This window comes from Moschus berezovskii, chromosome 15 (assembly GCF_049115385.1).
Source record: "Moschus berezovskii isolate FMDL1 chromosome 15, NW_MosBer_1.0, whole genome shotgun sequence".
NCBI lineage: Eukaryota > Metazoa > Chordata > Mammalia > Artiodactyla > Moschidae > Moschus > Moschus berezovskii.
In genome coordinates this window covers 25,639,141-25,663,360 of record NC_142474.1, presented here as the reverse complement: position 1 = coordinate 25,663,360, position 24,220 = coordinate 25,639,141, and the positions used below count along the sequence as shown (strand labels likewise).

At 51.5% G+C, this 24,220-nt stretch overlaps 1 long non-coding RNA gene across 1 annotated transcript; it reads left to right on the top strand.

Moving 5' to 3' along the window:
• The first annotated feature begins 4,892 nt into the window (after positions 1-4,892).
• Positions 4,893-22,715, top strand: LOC129561655 (uncharacterized). The gene is made up of 5 exons (XR_008687050.2): positions 4,893-5,542; positions 6,072-6,203; positions 8,211-8,302; positions 10,826-11,015; positions 22,299-22,715. It is a non-coding gene; the product is annotated as an uncharacterized LOC129561655 (long non-coding RNA).
• Positions 22,716-24,220: the final 1,505 nt, after the last annotated feature.

The following is a 24,220-nucleotide window of genomic DNA, read 5'->3' as shown; positions in this document are numbered from 1 at the left end:
AGACAGGTCATCCCTTTGGCTGAGTTCAGGGCTCCCTGGGGCCACAGCAGGAGTTCCAGGGATGTTTCTACATCTTGATGCGTCTCAGATTCTAAATGGAACTTTCTGAATGTTCCAAGGCGAACATTCCTGTGGCCCTAAATAGAGGCTCCTCTCCCGAGAATGCTGAACAGTCCTCCAGGGCTTCTTGGTGGTGGGGGGCACTCCTGAACCTTGGGGACAGGGCTTTGTGGGGCCAGCTGGCTCCATGCACAGGAGGAAGAGGTGACCCAGCAGGCCTGCAGCCGCCTGCCACTCTACCGGAGCTTGAGCCTGTCCAGGCCCCGCGGTCCAGGCCTTATTTGGTAAGAAGAGCCTGCACTGCCAGCCACTAGGGCTGCGAGCTGACGGGACACAGGAGGCCCTGAGCCGGCCCCATGCCCGCTGGCCTGGCAGCCCGGGTCCGCCCACCTGGCCTCCTCACCCGGCCCCTGGGCCAGAGGCTGGCAGAGTTGGAGGTGCGAGATCCCGGGGGTCACGCCAAGGCTGGGGCTGCCTCCCTCAGATCCCCATCCAGCCATGGGAGAGGGATTCCCCAGCTTTTGCCTATATATGGCCGAGGAGAGGCGGCGCGCTCAGGATGGGCCCGCAGGCCCCGGAGGTATTGTCTTAAGAGGGTGTTTGGCATCGGGCAGTGATGCTTCGGATTCTTATGAAAACCTGGCAGGGACATTGTTTGACAGCTCTGACAGGGTGCTGGAGTCTCCGCGGGGAGCCCGTCCCTGGGGGCTGAGGGCATGTGACGCATCAGCTGCCTGCCCGGTCCTGGCAGGAGGGAGGCCAGACCGGGTAACCATGTTCATGTTCGGGAGGAGGTGACCATCTCAGAGCTGCCCAGCTCAGGGGAACCAGACAGGAGCGACCCCTTCTGGGTCTCTGTTTCCCGATCCATGTGTAGTGTGTGCAGAGGTGCCGCTGTGGACGCGGGGAGAAAGGTGCAGTGGAGGAGCAGGTGGGGCCCCCGTGGGCAGGGCTGCCCATCTCTGAGTCCCACGACATGCAGCCTTGGTGGACAGACTGGTGTATCTTTGTCACCCCATCCATGCCTCGCAAACCCAAGGAGCTGGCTGCCCCTACACCCCTGCTGACAGACGAAGAAACCAAGGCTCAAAGACAGTTAAGACCCTGGGCTCTTTCTCCAATCCGCTGGGGACCTTCGCAGGCCAATGTTCATTCATCTATCCTCCTGACGAACTCCTCCTGAGCTCTGCTATGGGCCAGGCATCATTGTAGGGCCTGAGGCGGCAGTGGTGACCCATCTAAGAAACATTCTGTTCCCAAGGAGATAAACATCCCTTCAAATTAGGTAGAAAGGGAAGGTCTCTCTGTGCAGATGACTTTTAAATCAAGGCCCAAAGATGAGAAGAAGCCAGTCCTGGGGGAAGAGGAGGGCTGGTTACTTCAGGCAAAGGAAACAGTGCATGGAAAGGCCCTGAAGCCGGTAGAGGATGGGTCAGGTCTAGGCCAGCCAGGAGACCAGGGTGATAGAACCAAACAAGCAGACAAGAGCAGAAGATGCAGCCAGAGGTCTCAGGGTAGATCAAGGCGCTTCAAAGGTCCCTGAGGTTGGGTTGTATTATGAGAATGATGGGAAGCTGGGTGTTAAGCAGACACTGACAATATAATCAGGCATGCTCTGCTGTATCAGATGTTTCGTTGTTGTTCAGTCACTAAGTCGTGTGTGACTCTTTGCGACCCCATGGACTGCAGCACGCCAGGCTTCCCTGTTCTTCACTATCTCTCTGAGTTTGCGCAAGTTCGTGTCCATTAAGTCAATGATGCTCTCTAACCATCTCACCCTCTGCTGCCCCCTTCTCCTTCTGCCTTCAGTCTTTCCCAGCATCAGGGTCTCTTCCAGTGAGTCAGCTGTTCACGTTAGATGGCCAAAGTATTGGAGCTTCAGCTTCAGCATCAGTGCTTCCAATGAGTATTCAGGGTTGATTTCCTTTAGGATTGACTGGTTTGATCTCCTTGCTGTCCAAGGGACTCTCAAGAGTCTTCTCCAGCACCACAGTTCAAAAACATCAGTTCTTTGGCACTCAGCTTTCTTTATCCAACTCTCACATCCATACATGACTATTGGGAAAAACATAGCTTTGACTATATGGATCTTTGTCGGCAAAGTGATGTCTTTGCTTTTTAATACACTGTCTAGGTTTGTCATAGTTTTCCTTCCAAAAAGCAAGCATCTTGTAATTTCATGGCTTCAGTCACCGTCCACAGTGATTTTAGAATGCAAGCCCCTTCACCATGACAAGGCAGTGATCCATAATGAAAGTGAAAGTGTTAGTTGCTCAGTCGTGTCTGACTCTTTGGGACCCCATGTACTGTAGGTTTCCAGGCTCCTCTGTCCACGTAATTCTCCAGGCAAGAATACTGGAGTGGGTTACCATTTCCTTCTCCAGGGGCTCTTCCCAACCCAGGCATTGAACCTGGGTTTCCTGCATTGCAGGCAGATTCTTTACCGTCTGAGCCACCAGGGAAGCTACGATCCATGAAGGGGATCATATACTTGGGTTCTGCTAAATGTTGTATGTCTGTTTTCTCATTTGGTTCCTGGGCATGCCCGTGAGAAGACCAAAATCTTATTACCGTTTTAGAAAAGAGGCAATTGAGGAGCCAAGAGTTGAAATGACAGGCTCATGTAATCATTACGGGATAGACAGGGATTCTTCAATGAACTCTGCCTGATGTCAAAGCCAGGCCCAGTACAGACCCCCTCGGGCAGCAGGGCCTGAGGGGAACAGAGCAGTGTGCTTGGGGGTTGGGGGACTGACCTGGTTTGGTTCCCCTCTGCTGTCCGGCCTACCACCCCACCACACAGGGTAAGTCACCAGGACTTTCCCAGTTTTAACACTGAAAGTCCAGCTTCCCAGAAACCCCTCTGCCCTGGCCATGCATGCATGCTCAGTCGCTCAGTCGTGTCCAACTCTTTGCAGCCCCACAGACTATAGCCCTCCAGGCTCCTCGGTCCATGGGCTTCTCCAGGCAAGAATACTGGAGTGGGTTGCCATGCCTTCCTCCAGGGGATCTTCCTGACCCAGGGATCAAACCCACGTCTCCTGCATTGGCAGGCAGATTCTTTACCGCTGAGCCACCTGGGAAGCCCATCTGTTCTGGGCAGACTCAGTCACTCACCCTGCAGGTGGCTCAGCCCTGGCCTCCAGGCACCACCAGGAGCTCAGAGAGAGACGAGTGATCCAAAAATCCTCCCCACCCGCACACCTGGCCCCACGCCCACCTCTGTCCAGGCCAGGAAGCTCCGTGGAGAGGAAAGCAAATAGCAACCTGTGTATGGCTGCCTCAGCCTCCTCCGAGCACCAGGGCAACGCGGCCAGTTGGCTCCCAGCCAGCCAGCCAGCCACAGCAGAACAAAGTGAGGGTGGGGCTGCCCACCAGGAGAGTGGATCAGGAGCAGGCCTGGCCGAGTGGGAAGGGCTTATCCCCGAGGCAAAGACTCAGGGTCACACAAGGCCTGCCTTTGACCCTAGAGACTCTGTGACCTCAAGCATTTTGTGGGCCTCAGTTGCCTCCCCTGTAAAATGGGAGAGTGACAATAGCCAGAGGTCTGCTGGATGCCAGGCCCTGCGTTAAGAGCTGTGCCAATTATCACCTCCTGGAAGGCTTAGAGCACCCTTCCTCTGTGCAGACAAGGAACAAAACCCAGAGAGGGTGAGACAGCCACCCCAGGCCACACAGCTAGTAACCGTAAAGCACGGATTTGAGCTGACTGTTTCAGACCCTCACCCGGTGCAGGCAGGCAGCACACCAAAGGGGTGGAGTGCAAGGGCTCTGGGGAGCCCCTTCCTGTTGAGCCTGTGACCCTGGGCAAGTGGTTGCATCTCTCTGGGCCCGTTTTCCACCTACAAAGTAGGGATAACAAGGGTCCCCACCCCCTAGGGCTGGTCATTTATACCAGGAAATTTGTATGAGGCATCTACCCTGAGCCAGGCCCTATCCTAGATGTTGACGATACAACAGAGAACAAAACAATTTATATTCTGGGTGTGGGGACACGGACAGAATTGTGGACCTGTAAACGCATCTATGTCTGGGATGGGAATAGAGTGAAGGTGGGCTTCCCTTTGATGAGGGGGCATGGTGGGCTGTTCAGGGCAGTGACATTTGAGCAGAACCTGAATGAAGGGAAGGAGCAAGTGGTGCAGACATTGGGCAGATCCTGGGGCTAAAGGAGCAGCCAGTGCAAAGGCCCTGAGGCAGGCTCAGGCCCGAGTGGCTGCAGCTGAGTGAGGCCGGAGAGGAAATGCTGCAGGTGAGGTGGCAGAGCTCTGGTTGTGCAGGGGTGAGGAGCCGCCGGCGTGGTTCAGGCAGAGTGAGGACAGAATCACACAATCTTCTTTAAGGATCTGTCTTCCTGCCTGTGGACAATCAGGAGGATGCAATAATCAAGACAAAACGTGATGGTGCTTGGCCCAGCATAGGAAGAGGCCGAGGTGGGGAGACAGTCACATTCTGGAGATACTCTCAAGAGTCAACAGCTTTTGAAAAACAAATATCGTATATTAAGGTATCTATGTGGAATCTAGAAAAGTGGTATAAATGATCCTACTTGCAAAGCAGAAACAGAGACAGACACAGAGAACAAATATATGGACACCAAGGGGGAATGGGAGCGTGAACTGGGAGACTGGGATCGACGTATATACACTATTGATGTGTTGCTCAGTCAGGTCCAACTCTTTGCGACCCCATGGACTGTAGCCCACCAGGCTCCTCTGTCCATGGAATTCTCCAGCAAGAATACTGATGTGGGTTGCCATTCCCTTCTCCAGGGGATCTTCTCAGCCCAGGAATTGAACCTGGGTCTCCTGCATTGCAGGCAGAGTCTTTACTGTCTGAGCCACCAGGGAAGCCCTATTGATCCTATGTATAAAATAGATAACTAATGAGAACCTAATGTATAGCTCAGGGAACTTTACTTAGCACTCTGTGGTGACCTAAACGTGAAGTAAATCCAAAAAAAGTAGGGATAGATGAATATGTATGTTCATATACATACTGATTCACTTTGCTGTGCAGAAGCTAACATCATATTATAAAGCAACCACACTCCAATAAAAATTACTTTAAAAAAAGAGTCAACAGGGTACAAGGGATGGGGAGTAAGAGGGTGTGGGAATCAAAGGTGACCTCAGGATTGAGGGGAGGAGTGAATGAGTTAATGCCAGAGGAGTTCTTAGCACAAAACCCAGTCTGCAGTAACCACTCAGCGAATGTGCATTCTTGTCATTATGAAATGTGACGCTTTCTCTCCTAAGCTGCACTTCATCCTGGAAAACCTCTCTAATGAGCAGGCCAGCTAAGAACTGATGCATTGGCCTAATGAAGTAGGAGAGGAAGAGTTGGGAGAACAAGAGCCCACAGCCAGGGCAGCCCAGTTACCCTCCCCATAAGGAAACCCTGAAACCAACGTGGCAACAGCAGGTGTCTGCACTGGACCTAAAGATGCTTCCTGACCTTGTCTTGGCAGGAGGGAAAGGAGGTAAGAAAAGAGAGGAGGGAGGACTTAGAGAATGAATTTTTGGTTCCCAGCGGGGAAGAATGGCAGGAGGGATATTTAGGGAGTTTGAGACGGACATGAATACACAGCTATATTTAAAATGGATAAACAACAAGAATCTGTTGTATAGCACAGGGAACTCTTCTCAATGTTATGGGGCAGCCTGGATGGGAGGGGAGTTTGGGGGAGAATGGATACACGTATATGTATGGTTGAGTCCCTTTCCTGTCCACCTGAGACTATCCCAGCACTGTTAATTGGCTATACTCCAATACAAAATAAAAAGGAGGCCAAAGTTCCCAGAGACTCAAGAACTGGTCACCTAGACCCAAGGGGAGGGGCAGGCAAGACCCACACAATCCAGGATGATCTCACTGGGGACCAATGAGGGCCCCTAGCTCAGGGGCCACCTCTGTCTGACCATCTCCACCTCATCTATCATTGGCTTCATATTTTTACTTAGAATGACTCACCTGTTTTGCTTTGTTATTTTTTTTTCCACTTAATTAAGTTTATGGCAACCCACTCCAGTAATCTTGCCTGGAAAATCCCGTGGACAGAAGAGCCTGGTGTACTACAGTCCATGGAGTCAGAGAGAGTCAGATATGGCTGAGCCACTAAACAACAGCACCTTTTTTTAAAAGTAAGTTTATTTTAAAAGGAAAATCTCTATCATCAAAAATAAATGGAAAACCAGCATGAAAATTTGCCACTAATAGAGGATAACTCTGAAAGTGAGCACGATGAAAGCAAATCATGTTGCCTGTCCACAGCTTTCAGCCTGGGGCTTGGTCTCTCTTAGCTCAGAAGAGGGACCGGCAGGGAATGGCCGGCCATCAAGATATGCGAGCACCAGGCTGAACCAAGGACAGAAAAATCATTGAAAAGGGATGGCCTTTGCCCCCGTGCCCCACGACTACCACACACCAAGAATCCCTCAGCCATGGCAGCCTAGGGCCCCACATTTTCAACAAAATCATGTGGGCCAACCCTGCTCTCTAGAGATGGAGATGGGGGACCCCAAGAACAGGAGCCACTGCTCCCTGAGAGTTCACAGCATGTCGGCACTCACACTAGTCTCAGACAGGCCATGGGGATGTGTCCCCTCCTGGGAGGCGGAGAATCCAACCTCTGCCTTGTGCCAAGAGCAACTTCAAACAGTCATGTCCTCCTTGAAGCCACAGGTGCCTAGAGCTGTCACTGTCTTTCCCGCCACGAGGCCACCGGCATTTCCGCTTGTGGGGGAAATACAAGGGTTCTGGGCGTGGGTTCAACCGCTCAGCTCCCATCGAGGCAGTATGAAAGGTGTTGGCTTGATTCCTCGGACAAACACAGAGCGTGTGCACTGGCCAGGTCTGTGGGCTGGGCCTAGCCCACCAAAACCAGCCACCAACGGCAGGTCTCCGGGGTTGCAGCTCACCCACATTCCAGAACCACAGGCTGGGGCATGCCTGCTGGGTAGCAGGCACACATTTACCATCAAGAGGAAGCAGAAAGAAGCTCCTTTGTCTTCTGGTAGCATCCTGGTGACAGCATGCACGTACACACACACACACACACACACCAGCAGCAGCTGCAGCAGGTCACTGTCTCTGTGGCAGACAATTGTGCCTTCATGCTACAGAGCAATAATGTGGGGTAGGAACCCCCAAGTTTCCGGTGGGGCAGCTTGGGTTCAAACCTCAGCTCTGCTGCTCGACATCTGATTGACCATGGAGGGAGGGCCAGACTCCAGGGCCCTCTAGGTCCTCATCTCTGAAAAGAAGCCTCAGAAATCACGCACCTCGCAGAGCGGCTATAAGGTTAAAGAGGTAATACATGTCCAGCATTTCAAGTAGTTGAGTACACCACCGAAACTAGCACAGGGCGTCTGGGGGTTTTGGCTTTTGTTTATTTCTATTTTCCGCTTTTAAATAAGGCCACATTTTGCCAAAAGCCAAAATGCTGGGTCAGAGGGTATATGCAGTTTCTCAGTGCTTATTTCAGGAAGGCAGACTGATCTTAAAAATCTGAATCTGTTTATAGCAAAGTTGATGTGTCACTTTCCCCACATCCCTGCCAGGACTGGGCTTTATCATTTTGTAATTGTTTCCTAATTGAATCAGCATGTAACAGGGCTTTTGTTTGCATTTCTTTCTTTGCCTACAAGGCTGTGCATTCTTCCAGGTAACAACTGTCTACACTTTCACAGGGATAAATGACTTGTTTACCCCTTTTCAATGTTTCTTGAGTGGCCTCTGTGACATCCTTTGATGGGTCCACACAGAAAGCACCTTCTGGGCAGGAAGGGAGATGGGAGAGGGTTGAAGCATGGGAACGTGGTGAGAGCCTCTGCCCCCACCCACCCCCCACTCCTGCCTTAACTTCACCTGAGTTTTCCCAGCTGAGGAAATGCTTCTCTGGGATGGGGTTGCAGGCACCCTGGCTGGGAGGAAGCAAGGAGGGGCCAGAGGAACTGATTGCATTCTCCAAACAACAAGCCAGAAACCTAACAGGCTCCATTCCTGCCCCATTCCTCTCCATTCCTCTCCTAGAGCCCCTTATTATCGGGAAACTTTCCTTCCAGATTAATGACATCAGAATAAATTCATCCGAGTTATGATACTGCAATGATTTTCTCTCTTTGTTCCTTAATCACTCAAACTCCCAGGTGCTGTGTTAGGAAGATGCCCGGAATCTCCTTTTTGGGTCCTCCCACACCTTGAATGGTCCAAGGATCCCTAGGTCATCTTCAACCCACAGGTAAGGGGTGGGGCCTGTTCCCCCTAAACTTCACTGCTGCCATGGCCTCTTACTACCACATGGGGTCGCTGTTGAAGAGGGCTCTCCAACAGTCCTGTGGACACTTGTCCACTTTGCAATGATGCCTGAGCTGGTTGGACCTTTGCCTGGGTCTTAGAGGTCACCCACACTTGGGACTCGAGTTTATAGCTCTCGTGGGTCACTCTTAAACACTCAGAACAGAATGGCAAGTCACCTCCCCACCTGAGTTCTGATCCCAGCCCCTCACTGCACAGGAGGCCCCTGGGAAAACTGGATCGTAGCACTGCCCTTAGGGTGACAGAGAGGGAACTGGAGCCCCAAAGAGTAATTTTTCCAAAATCACTTGGCCAGGTGACACCCAGTTCAAGCTGAAACTCCATTTCAGAACTCCCCATCCAGTCCTCCCAGCACTTTTGCTTTTAGAGGCTGCCAGTGAAACTCCTGGGAGAAGGCAATGGCAATCCACTCCAGTACTCTTGCCTGGAAAATCCCATGGGAGGAGCCTGGTAGGCTGCAGTCCATGGGATCGCTTAGAGTCGGACACTACTGAGTGGCTTCACTTTCACTTTTCACTTTCATGCATTGGAGAAGGAAATGGCAACCCACTCCAGTGTTCTTTCCGGGAGAATTCCAGAGATGGGGGAGCCTGGTGGGCTGCCATCCTTGGGGTCACACAGAGTCGGAAACGACTGAAGCGACTTAGCAGCAGCAGCGGCAGTGAAACTCCTGGGTTTCCCGGGTGGCTCAGTGGTAAAGAATCTACCTGCCAAGCAGGAGACAGGCTCAATCCCTGGGTCAGGAAGATCCCCTGGAGAAAAAAATGGCAACCCACTCCAGTATTCTTGCCTGGGAAATTTTATGGGCAGAGAGCCTGGGAGGCTACAGTCAGTGGGGTCACAAAAAGAGCTGGACACGACTTAGCAACTAAACAACAAAAAGTGAAACTCCTGTTTCTCAGCCCGTGAGACTCTGCAGGAAGTGACCCTTGACTTCCTCCCAGGCTTCATCTCACTTCCTCACCCACATTCAAAATCCTTTCCCACCTGCCTTTGCACCTGTCTTCCTCTCCCTAAAGATCCCCCCAGATCTCCCCCATCACTCAAGTCTCTGCTCAGTGGGCCCCCATCAAGCTCCTCCTCAACAAGGCCCTTGTCACCATCAGACATCACCCTGTCCTGTCCACTCTGCAGGACACCCCTCTGATCCTGGCCACCTCTTCTCCTCCGCTGTCCCCCCGGCCACTCACTACTATGTCGTCCTCCAGACTCAGCCCCGTGGACATTCTCTGTTGTGAGACCAGCCTGGGCACTGAGGGCTGTGTGGCAGCTCCCTTGGCCTCTTCTTCTGAGATTCCAGGAGCACCCCCTCCCTAGCGATGACAACCAAAGACACCTCCAGACATTGCCTGATAGCCCCCGGGGTGGGGGTGCTGCAGGGGGTCGGGGGGGAGAGGGGGAGAGCCCGTCCAGAAGCCAGAGGAAGCCCCATCCTGGGCCTCGGAGCCTGAGTCTCCCCCGTACACAACCCCTGCCCTGCAGGCTCCTGGGGTTCTTGAGAAGCAGTGTGGAAACCCCTCTGCAGGACCAGAAGGGAAGCAGCCGCAGGCACAGTCACACCCAGCCAGGGAGGGTAGGCTGGGGGCTAATTATAGCAGGCAGGTTGTGAGAGGTCTTCTCCGGGAAGAGGAAGTGGCACTCTGATTAACCCTGGGGTTGGTTCACCCCAAGTTGAGACAGTCCCCATGGGGAAAGGAAGTGTGGTGAAATGAATTCAGCCTTGGGGGCCCAGGCAGCACCAACAAGCCAGGCGGTTCTGACGGGGAAGGCCAGAACGCTGCTCTGAGGCACTCGGGCCAGGTCTGTTGCAGAAGCCTTCAACTCTCCAGACCTTGGTTTTAAAAGAAAAGGGGCTGGGACAGATTTGATTTTTGAAGCGGGTCTCTCGTTTCAGGGCACGGGCTCCTGAGTCAGGAACTCACTGAGCCTCAGTGCCCTCATCTGCAGAATGGGTCAATGGGAGCCATGTCTCTCACAGTCTTTGGAGGATTCATGGAGCTGATCCATGCTGCTGGCAGGCCTGGGCCAGAGCCTGTCATGGGATGTGGGCTCAGTAGGTGCTCCATGTCGTCAGAACGGCGACACGATCAGTAGGGCCCAGTCAAAATGAAAATGTGGGCCCCTCGTTCAAAAGTTGCTAAGAACTCCAAGACAGAGAAAGCAGAGCTTTAAGCCTGGTGTGGGGCCTCTCTGAGCCCTATATGGCTCCCTGGGCCACAGGCCTGTGAACTGGGGCAGCTGTGGGGATGGGAGTGAGGTGAGGGCGGGGAAAGGCGCCTGACCAGCATGGACCCCTCTCCAAGACTGTCATCAGGGGACCTTAACGGGAACACATAAAATCAGAGTGCTGCATGCGTATGAGACCCTTCACATACAAGCTATATAAATGGCGCCCACAAAGCAATACTGCAAATTAACCGTCACCATAAATATGGGGGCTTCCCAGGTGGCACAAGCAGTGAAGAACCCACTGGCCAGTGCAGGAGACAGAAGAGATGTGGGTTCAAGCCTTGGGTCGGGAAGATCCCCTGGAGGAGGGCACAGCAGTCCACTCTTGCCTGGAGAATCCCCATGGACTGTGGCTCCTCTGTGGAGCCGGACACGACTGAAGCGACTTAGCACGCATGCATAAATATGTAAGTAAAAGCCTATGCAGGAGGTTGCAGCCCCTACTCCCACTGAGGTTGGCTGTGGGTGGAACATGGGAGTCACAGCAGAACTGAGCTGTAATCTATAACATTTTATTTCTTCAAAAAAAAAAAAGGATTCATGACAAATGTGACAAAATCTTCACATCTCATTGGGTGTCCTGTTTAATCCTGGGGAGTCGTAGTAGGAGCTTGTTCTCTGTATATTTTCATTTTTAAAAAGCAGGCTTCACTGCTTTAAAAACCTTGAAAGCATTCGGTGAGGAAAGAACTAGCCTTTGACTAAGGCTCCTGAGAGCAAGGTGCCTGGGAGACACATGAGTGTTAATTGAGAACCTGCTACATGCCTGGCCCAAGGCTGGGGTCTCAGGTTGGAGGTGGGGGGATGTCCCTCCAAGAGCCCCGAGACCAGCACAGAAGCAGAAAGTAGGCCTGCATGTCCATCCTTTGCAGGGACTCACATGAAGTGACCCCAGACTCAGCATGGGGCTGCCACTTGGCTATTTTCACAGGAAAGCTGAATCTTGGGTATTTTTCCCCTCTTGCTGAAGGATGCTCAGAGCCTAGACGGGGAGAGGGGGGTCAGCTGGCAGGCACTGAGGGCTGCCTTTTGGGGTGATGGGGGGCACACCAAGGTGAGAATGTGGGACAGAGTCATCAACAGGCATGGTCACGGGTGCAAGGGAGCCCCAGGGGGCTGCCCCAGCCACTGCTGAGACACTTAGATGAATGACAGGAGACGTCGCCCTGAATTGTCAGCCTCCTCTCCTGGCAGGACTTGGGGTCTGCAACCTCGGGCATGGAAGTACCTCACTCTGCTGGAACTAGAGCCCTCCCCCAGGGCATCAGCAGCCTCTTTGTCAGTCATGGGCAGAGGACTAGACACCGGGCTCACCCAGCCTAGGGCTTTCTCCCAAAGGGGCTTTGGCCGATGGTCCCCACGAGGCCAGGAACACAGGCAGCTCCTCTGTCCCAGGGCTGCTCTCTGGTCATTTCTGTCTCCTTGCTTTACCTGTTCTAGCGTTTTAATTTTGAAATAATTTTAGACAGAGAAAAGGTGCAAAGACAGTTCCCATATCCCCTTCCCCCGGCTTCCTCTATTACTCTCTTTCATAACAGTACAAAGATCCAAACTGAGAAATTCACTTTGACACAATACCATTAACTAACTACAGACTTTATTCAGATGTTCCCCCAGTGTCCTTTCTCTGTTCCAGACCCCACATGGAATTTGCTCATCTCGTCTCCTTCTCCTGCAGCCTCGGGGATGGTCCTCACGCTTTCCTTGTCCTTCCTGATCTTGCCATACTCGCAGAGCATCAGTCAGATGTCTTCAATGTGGGCTTCTCTCATGTCATCTCACGTTTTCAAATGAGATATAATTCCATGTTTCAGAAAATGCAACCTTGTAAAGCGTATGGTCCTGCAGCTTTTCATATACACAGTTGTGCAACCATCAAAAGGATCTAATTCCAGAATCTTCCCATCACCCTGAAAGGAGGCCCTGGGCCCCCACTTCCTTTTTGTCCACCGTGCGTGGCACTTTCTCTTGTCCCCTCCCTCTTGCTCCGTCTCCGTTTCTCTGCAGGACCCTGGTCCTGTTTTCTTTCAGTTTCTGTTTGCGGCTCTGCCTCTGAGTTGCTTTGTCTCTCAGATTTGCTTCTATCTCTGATCTCTCTCTCTCCATCTGACTCCCTCTATTTTATCCTTTTTCATTCTATTTTGCTCTATGTACTGTGTGCAGCTTTCTCTCTCTTTCATTCCAAACGTCATTGGTGTTCAGTCGCTCAGTCGTATCTGACTATTTGCGACCCCATGGACTGCAGCACACCAGGCTTCCTTGTCCTTCACCATCTCCTGGAGTTCTAAAGGAGACATAGGCAAAACCCAAGAAAACAAAAAGGAATGATGAGGCATCTGCAGAGCTCTGGAGACAGACAGGGTGAGGGACATGTGAGGGCTCCAGCTAGACAGGGACCTCTCTGAGGAAGTGACGACACAGCAGCCCTGGAGGAGCTGCAGGGAGATGGCCAGGCAGAGGGCAGCACAAGCAAAGGCCCTGGGGCAGGAGAGAACTCCAGACTGAGCCAAGGAGAGGCAGGGAAGACAGTCAGGGGCCTCCCTGTGCCCAGGCTTGCTTAGAATCCCTCCCCAGATCAGGCCCCCAGCTCTGGGCCCCCTGCCTGGGAGCCCCAGCCAGCCCAGGGTGAGGCCTGTGGAGAATAAGTCACAGCTGAACCTCTGAAAACTTGCCAGGACCCCCCACTGGGGGCCAGGTCACGTGCTCCTTCCTGGGGAACCTGAGCTGGACACAACCCACTCCTGCCATGGAAGGAATCTGCAGCAGAAGGGCACAACCCAGGCTCAAAGAGAGTCTGTGTGTTGCTTTATTTCATTATTTACTCCCAAAACACTGAGTAAGCACCTGCTGTATACCAGAACCATAAACGGGCATGGGCAGTGCCCCAACCTCACAGACTTAAGACTCTAGCCCACCCACTCCCATGCAGGGGAGAAAGGGTGAAGCTCAGATGGTAACTTATTCACCTATGGGCTCTCGCTGCGTGGTGGACAAACACAGACGACCCTCAAGGGGTGGCCAATGTTCACAGCACAGTTTCTGAAGCACAATGAATGGGCTCAAGTCCCAGCTCTGCTGGCTCTCAGCTAAGTGGCCTTGGGCAGGTAACTAACCTACTAACTTACAGTCTCCGAGCCTCAGTTTCCTCCTCTGTAGAGTAGGTTGCTGTGAGAGCTACAGGGTAGAATGTCATATGCTTAGTCCCCCACCCCTGACATTCAGAGAGCCCTCCTGGATCCAAATTGAGTTTACCAGTCCTAATCGTTGTCCTTCTGAGCTGGTAGGTCGGGCTGGTGGGTCAGGATCCCAGGCCTGCTGGGGATGGGGGACTGGGCATCCTTCCCCAGGGATGCAGTCCAGGCAGCCGGGTGGGTGGGAGGGTGGAGAAGGGGCAGCGTGTGCAGCAGCTGGATGGTGGCTTGTGTCCTTAAGTCACCGAGGGCAGCACCAGGCAGGCTGGCCAGGGCCAACAGCCTGACCCAGCCTCATTTGTGATGCAAATAGTTGGCCGTGGCTCTGGGCCAGGGCCCCTGAGCCTTTATTTGGAGCAGAGGAGCCTGGGGGGAAGTTGGGGGGTGGGGGAGTGGCCTGCCCCAGACAGCCTCAAGGGACCTCTCTGGGTGGGTTAGGGGTGAGTTGGGACTCCTCAACACCAGAAGATGCATTCCTGGAGGCTTACGAGGGCAGAGTTGAGGGGCGGGGGTGGGGTGGGGGTTAGAGCTCTGGCTTGGCCAGCGGAGTAAGCAGAAAAGCCTTGCTGGCAGGGCTCTGTGGAACCCAGAGATCCTCTCTGGGTTTTATCCCAGATCCTGTAGAAATCAGGGCCTCGCATGTTACACCCTGTCACTTCCTAGCTAGCCGCCCCCACAGGAACTCCAGCCCCCTCCAGGGTCCCCTGCAAAGCTGCGGCCACACAGACCTTCTCACCTTCTTCCCTGGCTCTTGGCCAACCTGGGCTTTTTAACAACCATTCCTTCTGCATGGAATGCCTTTCCCTTTGGCTATGCCAATTTTTTTTAGTTCTCTTGTCCTTACTCAGTACATGTAACCATATATTCTTTTTCTTAAAATTGGTACTCCCAAATTGTATAAACTTCAGGCCCTGTGAAAACTGGGTATGTCCCAGTGGCAGAAAAATGTTCCCTGACACCATTCTTCCTGGTCCCTGAAGAAGTAAGTGGGTCATGTCCCCCTTTAGGTCATTCATTCGTTCATTCAACAACATTTAATGAGAAACATTAAACATTTAGGGCTTTCCAGGCAGTGCTAGTTGTAAAGAACCCGCCTGCCAATGCAGGAGACATAAGAGATGGGGGTTCGATCCCTGAGTTGGGAAGATCCCCTGGAGGAGGGCATGGCAACCCACTCCAAGTATTCTTGCCTGGAGAATCCCATGGACAGAGGAGCCTGGCGGGCTACAGTCCATAGGGTCGCAAAGAGTTGGACACAACTGAAGCAACTTAGCACATACGATTAAACATTTAATGTATCAGGTACTCTTATAGGCACAGGGATAGAGCAGTGAAAGAGGCAGATAAGAATGCCTGCCTTTATGCACTGACAGTCCACCAGGGGTATAAGCAACAGACAGATGAATAAGTTAAGAGGTACATAAGGTGATTGTAGGTTTGAAGTGTAATAAGTTCTACAAAGAAAAATGGACAGGAAAGGTAGAGGAAGCATGGTCGGGGTGGGGGCTGTGATTTTGAATGCAGCAAGGTAAAAGGTGAGTGTGTTGATACCTGGAAGACGAGTGGTCCAGGTAAAGGGAAGAGCATGTGCAAAGGCCCTGAGGCAGAGGAATGCCTAAGAGGGCTTGGCATTTCCCAGTAGTGTTTATCAGACTGAAATTCAATAATTTATGCCAGTGATGACTTACGAATTTTCTGTCTTCCCCACTAGGATCTTGTATTTGGTAACTGTTCAATAAGTAAATGGAGAAAGAATGTATTTATTTCTTTGGGAGAAGGGGTTGGTGCTGGTGGAATTGTAACAGAGCTCCCACCTCAGGGCACTAGGTCAGCTCACAGGCCAGAGCTCTTCAGGCAGGGTGCCGGGCCTGGCAACAGTCTCTGGGGACAGGGGCACCAGGCAGCCTTTTCCTGGGATGTGGATGGGGGGCGGTGGGCAGCAGGCATGGCAAGAACAAAGCAGGAAAAGAAGAATGAGAAGACCCTGAGATGATCTCCAAGCTCAGTTTGGGGCACATGGAGTCCTCTGGAGATGCCTAGAAATAACAGTGACACAGTTTTAGGGGCCAGGTTCCAACTGGGCCACTGAATTTGGGAAGCAAACTTTAAAATCATGGCCCCAAATAGTTACCTCCTCTTATGTGACCTCTGGGCGGGGCTGTGCGAGTGCTGAGAAAGAATCTGCAGGTGAAATCCTGGTGCACAGCCGTTGCGCACGGATTGGACAAGAGCAGGTGTGGCAGCAACTCTGTTCAAGGCGATTCTTCTGCCTTTGCCTGAATTAGCAGAAGGCTGGACATGACATCTGTCTCCATTCCAGGGGAATGGAGCAATAGAGCACACCCACCCCCACTGCTTGGAATATTCCGCAGCCAACAATCAGGTGAGAACAAGCTCCATGTGAGATTGTTAGGGGAAGCACACTGATTGAAACTGCCCACCCTGGCCAGGCACCATAGCAACCATTTGCATGAGTTGTTTTATGACAGGAGATCCTGATAAGGAATATGGAACTAATAAGCCACCACCAACCGGAAGAGTTCAGGAAAGGTCCGGGAAAGGTCAAAAGGAGACACTGGGTGTCCGTCCACTTCCCAGAATCCCTCTCACTAGCATCCATCTTGGCTGAGCAATGCATGCGCCACCAGGGAAGACTCTGAATTAGAATGATTGGCCAAAGACCACCCGGAAACTAATCCCATCACCATAAAGCCCGAGACTGCGAGCCACGCAGTAGAGCAGTTCATCTGGGTTCCCTTACCCTACTGCTCTCTGCCCAGGCGCCCTTTCCCAATAAAATCTCTTGCTTTGTCAGCACATGTGTCTCCTCGGACAATTCATTTCCAAGTGCTAGACAAGAGCCCAGTTTCAGGCCCTGGAAGGGGTCGCCCTTCCTGCAACAAGATCAGTGGGGAATCTTCAAGATATTTCGGAGGGAAAGGAGCCTGACAGAGCGAGTGGCGTGTGCTGATTTGGAGGGAACAGATGGAAGCTCAGGATGTAGTGTTCTGAAGCTGAAGGCCCTGGACGCCTGGAGGGAAGAGAACCAGGTGGGAGACCGGCTGGGAGGGACTTTTCCATCCCACAGCACTCTCCTAATGCCCAGTCAGTACATTAGTGAAAAACTGTTGTTGTTGTCCAGCTGCCAAGTTGTGTACGACACTTTGCGACCCCCTGGACTGCAGCATCCCAGTGACAGAGGCCTCCCTGTCTCTCATCATCTCTCAGAGTTTGCCCAAGTTCATGTCCATTGAATTGGTGATGCCACCCAGCCATATCATTCTCTGTCATCCCCTTCTCCTGCCTTCAATCTTTCCCAGCATCAGAGTCTTTTCCAATGAGTTGGATCTTCGTATCAGGTAGCCAAAGTGTTGGAGCTTCGGCTTCAGCATCAGTTCTTCCAGTGAATATTCTGGGTTGATTTCCTTTAGGTTTGATTGGTTTGATCTCCTTGCTGTCCAAGGGACTCTCAGGAGTCTTCCCCAGCCCCACAATTCAAAAGCATCAATCCTTTAGCATTCTGCCTTCTTTATTGAAGATGGGCAATTATCCTGCATAGAAATGCCACTGCTGTTAGGAGCAGTAAGGTGAGTGTTGACAGCTGGAGGCGGGAGAAACTACTAGCTGGGGGCAGAGGGGGTGGGGTGATGGGCACACCCCTTAGGGACCTGTCTGTTCCCCTTTCTCACAAAGCCAACAACCCAAGGAACAATAAGGCTTCCCCTCCTCTCCGGAGAGAAAGGGAGGGTGAAGACAGCCTGCAGGGCTAGAGGTGGCAGGTGGAAACCTCAATGAGGTGCCAAATGCTATTCTGAGAGGCCAGGCGGAAGCAGGGGCGGAAGTCGTGCCGGGGATGGTCTCAGGCTCGGTTACTGCAAGTGTGTTTGTGCTGGGGGAGGGGTGCCCCGGGGAGGGGAGGGAGATGCCAGGGGGTGCTCCCAGTCAGGCCTCATGCTCCCAACCCTCCAGGAACTTGCTAGTCCAAAGCCATGCCAGTTTCTGTTTTGCAGGAAGTAGGTGTAGGTTAATGCATTCATCTGCCTCCATTTTCCTATCCACTCTGCCAACCTCAACCGCCTCCCGGATCACACTCTCACCCCCCTGACCTCCCGCAGTTCTTCACCCTGGCCGGGTGCATCCAACCTCAGGTTGTTCTCACAGGCTGTGAGTCCCTTGCCTCCTTTCATGACTTTTCTCCAGTGGCTTTTGCTCCACCCCCGTCTCACCTGGGCCCTCCTGGTTCTTCTCCAGTACCTCACCTTGCTTCCTTCATAAAATTGTAACCCAGTGATTTTTTTTTTTTTTTTGCGTATGCTCCTGTCTGGGCAGTAGCCACACCCACCTGGTTTTACTTGCAGAGAGAAAGTTGGGCATTTGTAGAAGGATCAAAAGGAGACTCTTTGGGGGACAACGTCCTGTCACTTGGGGAAAACATTCAGTGGTTCTGAGGCTCATCAAAGAGGGAGCCTGAATCTATCCAAGGTGGGGAATTTTAGAGCAATTAGACTGCCCTTCAAGATAAACAAGGTTGACTTTGTAATAGCCTTGGCTAAGGTTAGGGACCAGCAGGAAGGAGACATGTTTTCTTTCCTTTGCAGTAACCCAGAGGGTAGGAGCCAAGGGCCATGGATTCTGAGCATGAAACCAACATAGGCTGAGAAATAGAGAAAGTTGGATCCCTATAACAGTACTTGAACTGCTGGATCCAGCCATTCCTGAAGCCAGAAATTCAGCTGCATGAGTCAATCATGTCCAACTAATCATTCCCCAGAAGGTGGATAAATCAATCAAGATCCTTTCCTTTGCAAATGCCAGAAAACCCAAGTCAGACTTCTCGGGTGGGCAGAATAATGCTCCTCCCTCGTAGACAGTGTGTCCTGATCCTGGGAGCCTGTGACTATATGAAGTTTGAATATATTTGGTTACATGGCAAAAGGGACTTTGCAGATGTGATTAAGGTTATGGACCTTAAAAGAGGGAGAGTATCCTAGATTATCCAGGTGGGTTCAGTCTAACACATGAGTCATTAAAAGCAGAGAGCTTTCTCCAGCAGGAGGCAGAGAGGGGCAGCAGAAGAGGAAGTTGAAGAGATTTGAACCAAAGGGACTTGATCCATGGTTGCATTGTTGCCAAAAGGAGCCACATGGGAAACAAGAGAAGCAATGTGGGCAGCCTCCAACAAAAAACCCACCCCCGTTGTCTGCCGGCAGGAAATGAGGACCACAGTCCCATAGACACAGGAATTGAGTTTAGCCAGCTATCTGAATGAGGCTGGAAGAGGATTCTTCCCAGCCCCTCCCATAAGGATCAGCTCTGCAGACACCTTGACTTCATCATCCTAAGCTGAGGACCTGTCTGGATCATGCTGTATCTGGAGCTCTGAACCACAAAAAGTAGGATATAATTATCTGTTAAGTGTTGTTTTGAGCCACTAAGTTTGTGACAACTTGATAGAAAACTAACCCCCTGGTTTAATAAAAAAAAGAGAATTGACAGACTTTCTCACCCTGACTTCAGGAATGACTGGATCCAGCAGTTTAAATACCGTCCTCAAGATTCAATGTCTCTGCTTCCTCCTATGCTGGTTCATGCTACATGGCTCACCTTGGCAGCTCCAAAACTCCCACCCCCAGGTTAAATCCACAGGAAAGGAGGCCTGCTTCCCCCAGCTTTCCCATTGTAATTCTTACCACCTCTCATTAGTCATGAGCAGACCATGTGCCCACTCCTGAGTTAGTCTCTAAGGCTATTGGCATGCAGTGTTCTTTTTGGCCAGGTCTGGGTCACATACCCACCCTAAGAGGGTCAGGGCTGGGATCTGGAGCCATGGAGACTGAAAGACAAATGTGGGGAAGGGCTGGTTCCCCAAGGGGAAATCTGGGCATGGAAGGGGGCAAATGACCACAGCGAAGCCCCTGCACAACGGGGCGGCAGGAGGTCGGAGTGCACAGAGAATTTGCTGTGTTTCACTTTCTGGAGGAAAGTGCACCAGGCACCGTGCAGGGTGGCCTGGGCAGAGGAGCTCCGAGCCGGCCCAGTGAATGTGACTCAGAACCTCCAGATGACTTCTGCCCCGGGGGCGCCGTTTCCAAACTCTCAGGCTAGCCAGCAGGGAAGCCTTGCGTTCCTCAGAAGCATGCTCGACTGGGACACAGAGTAAATAAACTGATATTTATACCCCAGCCCCACAGGGTGGCCATTTGGCTCTGAGGCAAATATGGTCAAAACTGAATTGTGCAGCCCTGGGAGGAGACCAAGGCAGTCCCAGGAGGAGCCCGCGGGAGGCAGCCACATACCACACTCCCACGGGCAATCCCTGCTCCTTCCCCAAAGACTCGGGTCAGGAGGGAGGGGTCCTGCTTCTGCTCATCCCCCTTTCCCTGCACCCAGAACAGGTGGCCCCTCCTCTCCTAGGACCTGGACCCCTGCTGGCCTTTCCCAGGTCAGATCCTGGCTGGATCTGTAGCCCACAGCCAGGGTACCCATGCCCCCATCCATCCTTTCCTAAAGATGGCCTCTGCCTCAGATGGCCTCTCCTTGACTTGGAAGGTCACTTAAATTATTTAGAATTCATATGTCCAGCAAGTATTATAAGCCCCTTCCATGTGCCTGGCACTGGGTGCTGGGGCTGTGTACCACCATTGAAGGCTCTGGCCTGCTCCTGCCCCTCCCAGCTTATTGTACAGGATGGGAGACAGATATTAAGTGAGCAAACAACGTGTACTGAGAAGTACAAACCCTGATAAGTGCTCCCAAGGAGGCAGGTGAGCAGAGTGCAGGGTGAGGGAGGGTGTCAGGAGCTGGCCAAGGATGGGCTCTGCAGGAACGGCACTCCAGGGAGTACGAACAGCTTGCGCAAAGGCCCTGTGACCACCTGATAATTTCCTCCCCAGCTCCCGCTGATTCTGTAATGATCTTAGTTAATGGTTTTCCTGTTTTTTGTTCCTCTCTCCCGGGAAACTGAAAGCCCAAGGAGCACCGGGATCTTTGTGCTTTGTCCCAGGCTGTCTCCGCAGGGCCTAGAACCAAGTCTGCACACAGTAGGTGCTAATGCACGTTAGCAGAGTTCACTGAATGCAGTAAGGACGGGTGGGCCGCGAGCTATGAAGGTGAGCGGACAAGCACATTTGAAAATAGTGAACGAGGCATCAATTAAGGGTGTTCCCAGGCGGCTCAGTGGTAAAGAATTCACCTGCCAAGCAAGAGACGTGCCTTCAATCCCTGGACCAGGAATATCCTCTGGAATAGGAAATGGCAACCCACTCCAGTATCACTGCAGATGGTGACTGCAGTCATGAAAAGATGCTTGCTCCCTGGAAGAAAAGCTGTGACAAACCTAGACAACATATTAAAAAGCAAAGACATCTCTTTGCCAACAAAATGTCCATTTAGTCGAAACTATGGTTTTTCCATTCGTCATATACGGATGTGAGAGTTGGACCATGAAGAAGACTGAATGCCAAAGAACTGATGCTTTTGAACTGTGGTGACTCTTGAGAGTTCCTTAAATAGCAAGAAGATGAAACCAGTCAATCCTAAAGGAAATCAACCTTGAATATTCACTGGAAGGACTGATGCTAAAGCTGAAGCCCCAATACTATGGCCACCTGATGTGAAGAGCCGACCCACTGGGAAAGACTCCAATGCTGGGAAGGACTGAGGGCATGAGGAGAAGGGGATGACTGGGGATGAAATGGTTGAATGTTAGAGCAAACTCCGGGAGATGGTGAAGGGCAGGGAAGCCTGGTGTTCTGCAGTCCATGAGATCACAAAGAGTCGGACACGACTGAACACACAAGCTGTTAGTCATGGCTATGTCACTGCCTTGCTGCTGAGAAATCTGGAGCAACAAGCACAGATATGATCTGGAACTGGAGGGGCTTTTCTTTTGCACTTTTCAGAACTCTGTAACCTTCCAGTGTTTTACCCTGAGGTGGTATTTCTTTCTACTCTTTTTGTTTTTTATAATTACAGAAGCAATACACCTCTGCAACATCACATTCAAACAGAAATATGTATAGAGTAAAAAGTAAAATCCGTATTCACCAGAGAGCACTCCTCAAATCTTGAATTCCATGAATGCCCCTTTCATCGTAGCCCCCCACCCCATGGGTTACACGTGATGCCCGCACGTCCACCACAGACTATAGTGATGGAGGCCCAGGGCCAGACGAGTGTGGGTGAAGGCCTTGGAGAGGTCGAGGTCCCCTCCGCATCTTGGTTAAGCCCAGAGCCTCCCCTCCCCTTGTGACCTGGAGACGCAGCCCAGCGCCTGGACTGAGCGCATGGTCGCAGCCTCTACCCCCACGGTTCTAGCCAAGCAGACACCTGGGAAACAAACATCAAGAAGGGTTGGGAACCCATCACATACGTCATCCAAAACAGAAGGATATTCAGCGATAAGTAAGTGCGGGCAGGGCTCAGAGCTCTGCTTTTTCCCATGGTGACTTCCGTGGCTCTTTTGGAATACTCATTCATCATCTTTTCTCATTTTTTCAGAGCCTCTGCCTTGCTGGTTTCGTAAGACCTGCCTGGTGAGGTGGGCCTGGTATGTGGCAGGCCACCCCCTGGCCCCCCAGCCCCTGCAACCACTAAGTTACTGTCTCCATGGATTTGCCTATTCTGGACATGTCATGCGAATGGAATCATGTGAGACGTGGTCTTTTGCGATGGGTTTCTGCCAGCTGTCATCCTGTTTTCAAGGTTCACCTGTGCAGTAGCATAGATCAGAATTTCATGTGTAGGAAACAAACATGTGATTACCAAAAGGGGAAAAGAGGGAGGGATTAACTGGGAGGCTGGGATTTACATATACACACCACTATATATCAAGCAGATAACTGATGAAGACCTACTGTGTAGCACAGGGAACTCCACTCAGTATCCGTAATAACCCATATGGGAATCAAATCTAAAAAAGAGGGGATATATGTACATGTGTAATTGATTCACTTTGCTGTGCAGCAGAAACTAACATAACATTGTAAATCAACTATGTTCCGATAAAAATTTTAAAAAGGAAATTTCATTCCCTTTTATGGAAAATAATATTCTTTGTATTCAGTTCAGTTCAGTTCAGTTCAGTCGCTCAGTCGTGTCCGACTCTTTGCGACCCCACGAACCACAGCACGCCAGGCCTCCCTGTCCATCACCAACTCCCGAAGTTCACTCAAACTCATGTCCATCGAGTTGGTGATGCCATCCAGCCATCTCATTCTCTGTCGTCCCCGTCTCCTCCTACCCCCAATCCCTCCCAGCATCAGACTCTTTTCCAGTGAGTCAACTCATCGCATGAGGTGGCCAAAGTATTGCAGTTTCAGCTTTAGCATAAGTCCTTCCAATGAACACTCAGGATACTATATTTTGTTTATCCATTTTTCAGTGGTGGACAGTGAGTTCATTTCCACCTTGGGGCTATTGTGAATAGGCCTGCTAGAATGTTCATGGACAAGGTTTTGCATGCATGTATGTTTTTTATTTGTCTTGGTATATACCCAGGCGTGCAATTTATGGGTTGTATGGTTATTGCTGCTGCTGTTTAGCCGCTAAGTCATGTCCCACTCTTTGTGATCCCATGGACTGTAGCCCAGCCTGCTCCTCTGTCCATGGGATTTTCCAGTTTCCCAGGCAAGAATACTGGAGTGGGTTGCCATTTCCTTCTCCAGGGGATCTTCCCAATCCAGGGATCAAACCCAGGTCTACAGATTCTTTACCAGCTGAGCCACAAGAGAAGCCCAGAGAGTTTCATTTCCTCCCACTCCACCGACACGGGTTCTTGCTTGACTTTTCCTTCCAGCCACCACAGGGGCTGTGAAGTGGCATCTCACTTTTTTGCTTTGATTGCATTTAGTGTTATTCTTTTAAAACAGTCTAAATTGTAGTAAAAACCCCATGCTATATTCACAGAGGGTCTCAGAGCCACATAAAGGAAGTGGATGGGGGGCTCCCCTGCTCTCACCAGCTATACTCCAAGGGGAGTCACAAAAAATAGATTTTAAACTGAACCATCAAAACCCTAAAAAGGAGACAAATTTAAATTCTTCCTCCAACTACAGAGGACAGAGTCTTTTTGGACCTCTGAAGAAACGAGAGAGGATAAACAGGAAAAATGGACAGGGGGAAACATACCAAACATTAAATAGAACTAAACATGGTGGTTCTTAGGTCAGGCTTCACTTTAAAATCATCGCGATGCTCTTTAAATAATACCCATGCCCAGACCCTTCTCTCAGAGACCAAGCTTCAGCTGATCCCGGTGGGGCCCATGCAGTGTGGTTTGGGGAAGTTCCCTGGAGCCAGGTTCTGTGGGTGCCACCAGGAACCTGTTCCCTGCAGATTGTTTGTGCCTTTGGGGGGTTATATCTGTCTGGTTAAAGCCAGAGAGCAAGGGGTACTATCAGTATTGGCAGTGGTCCAGCAAA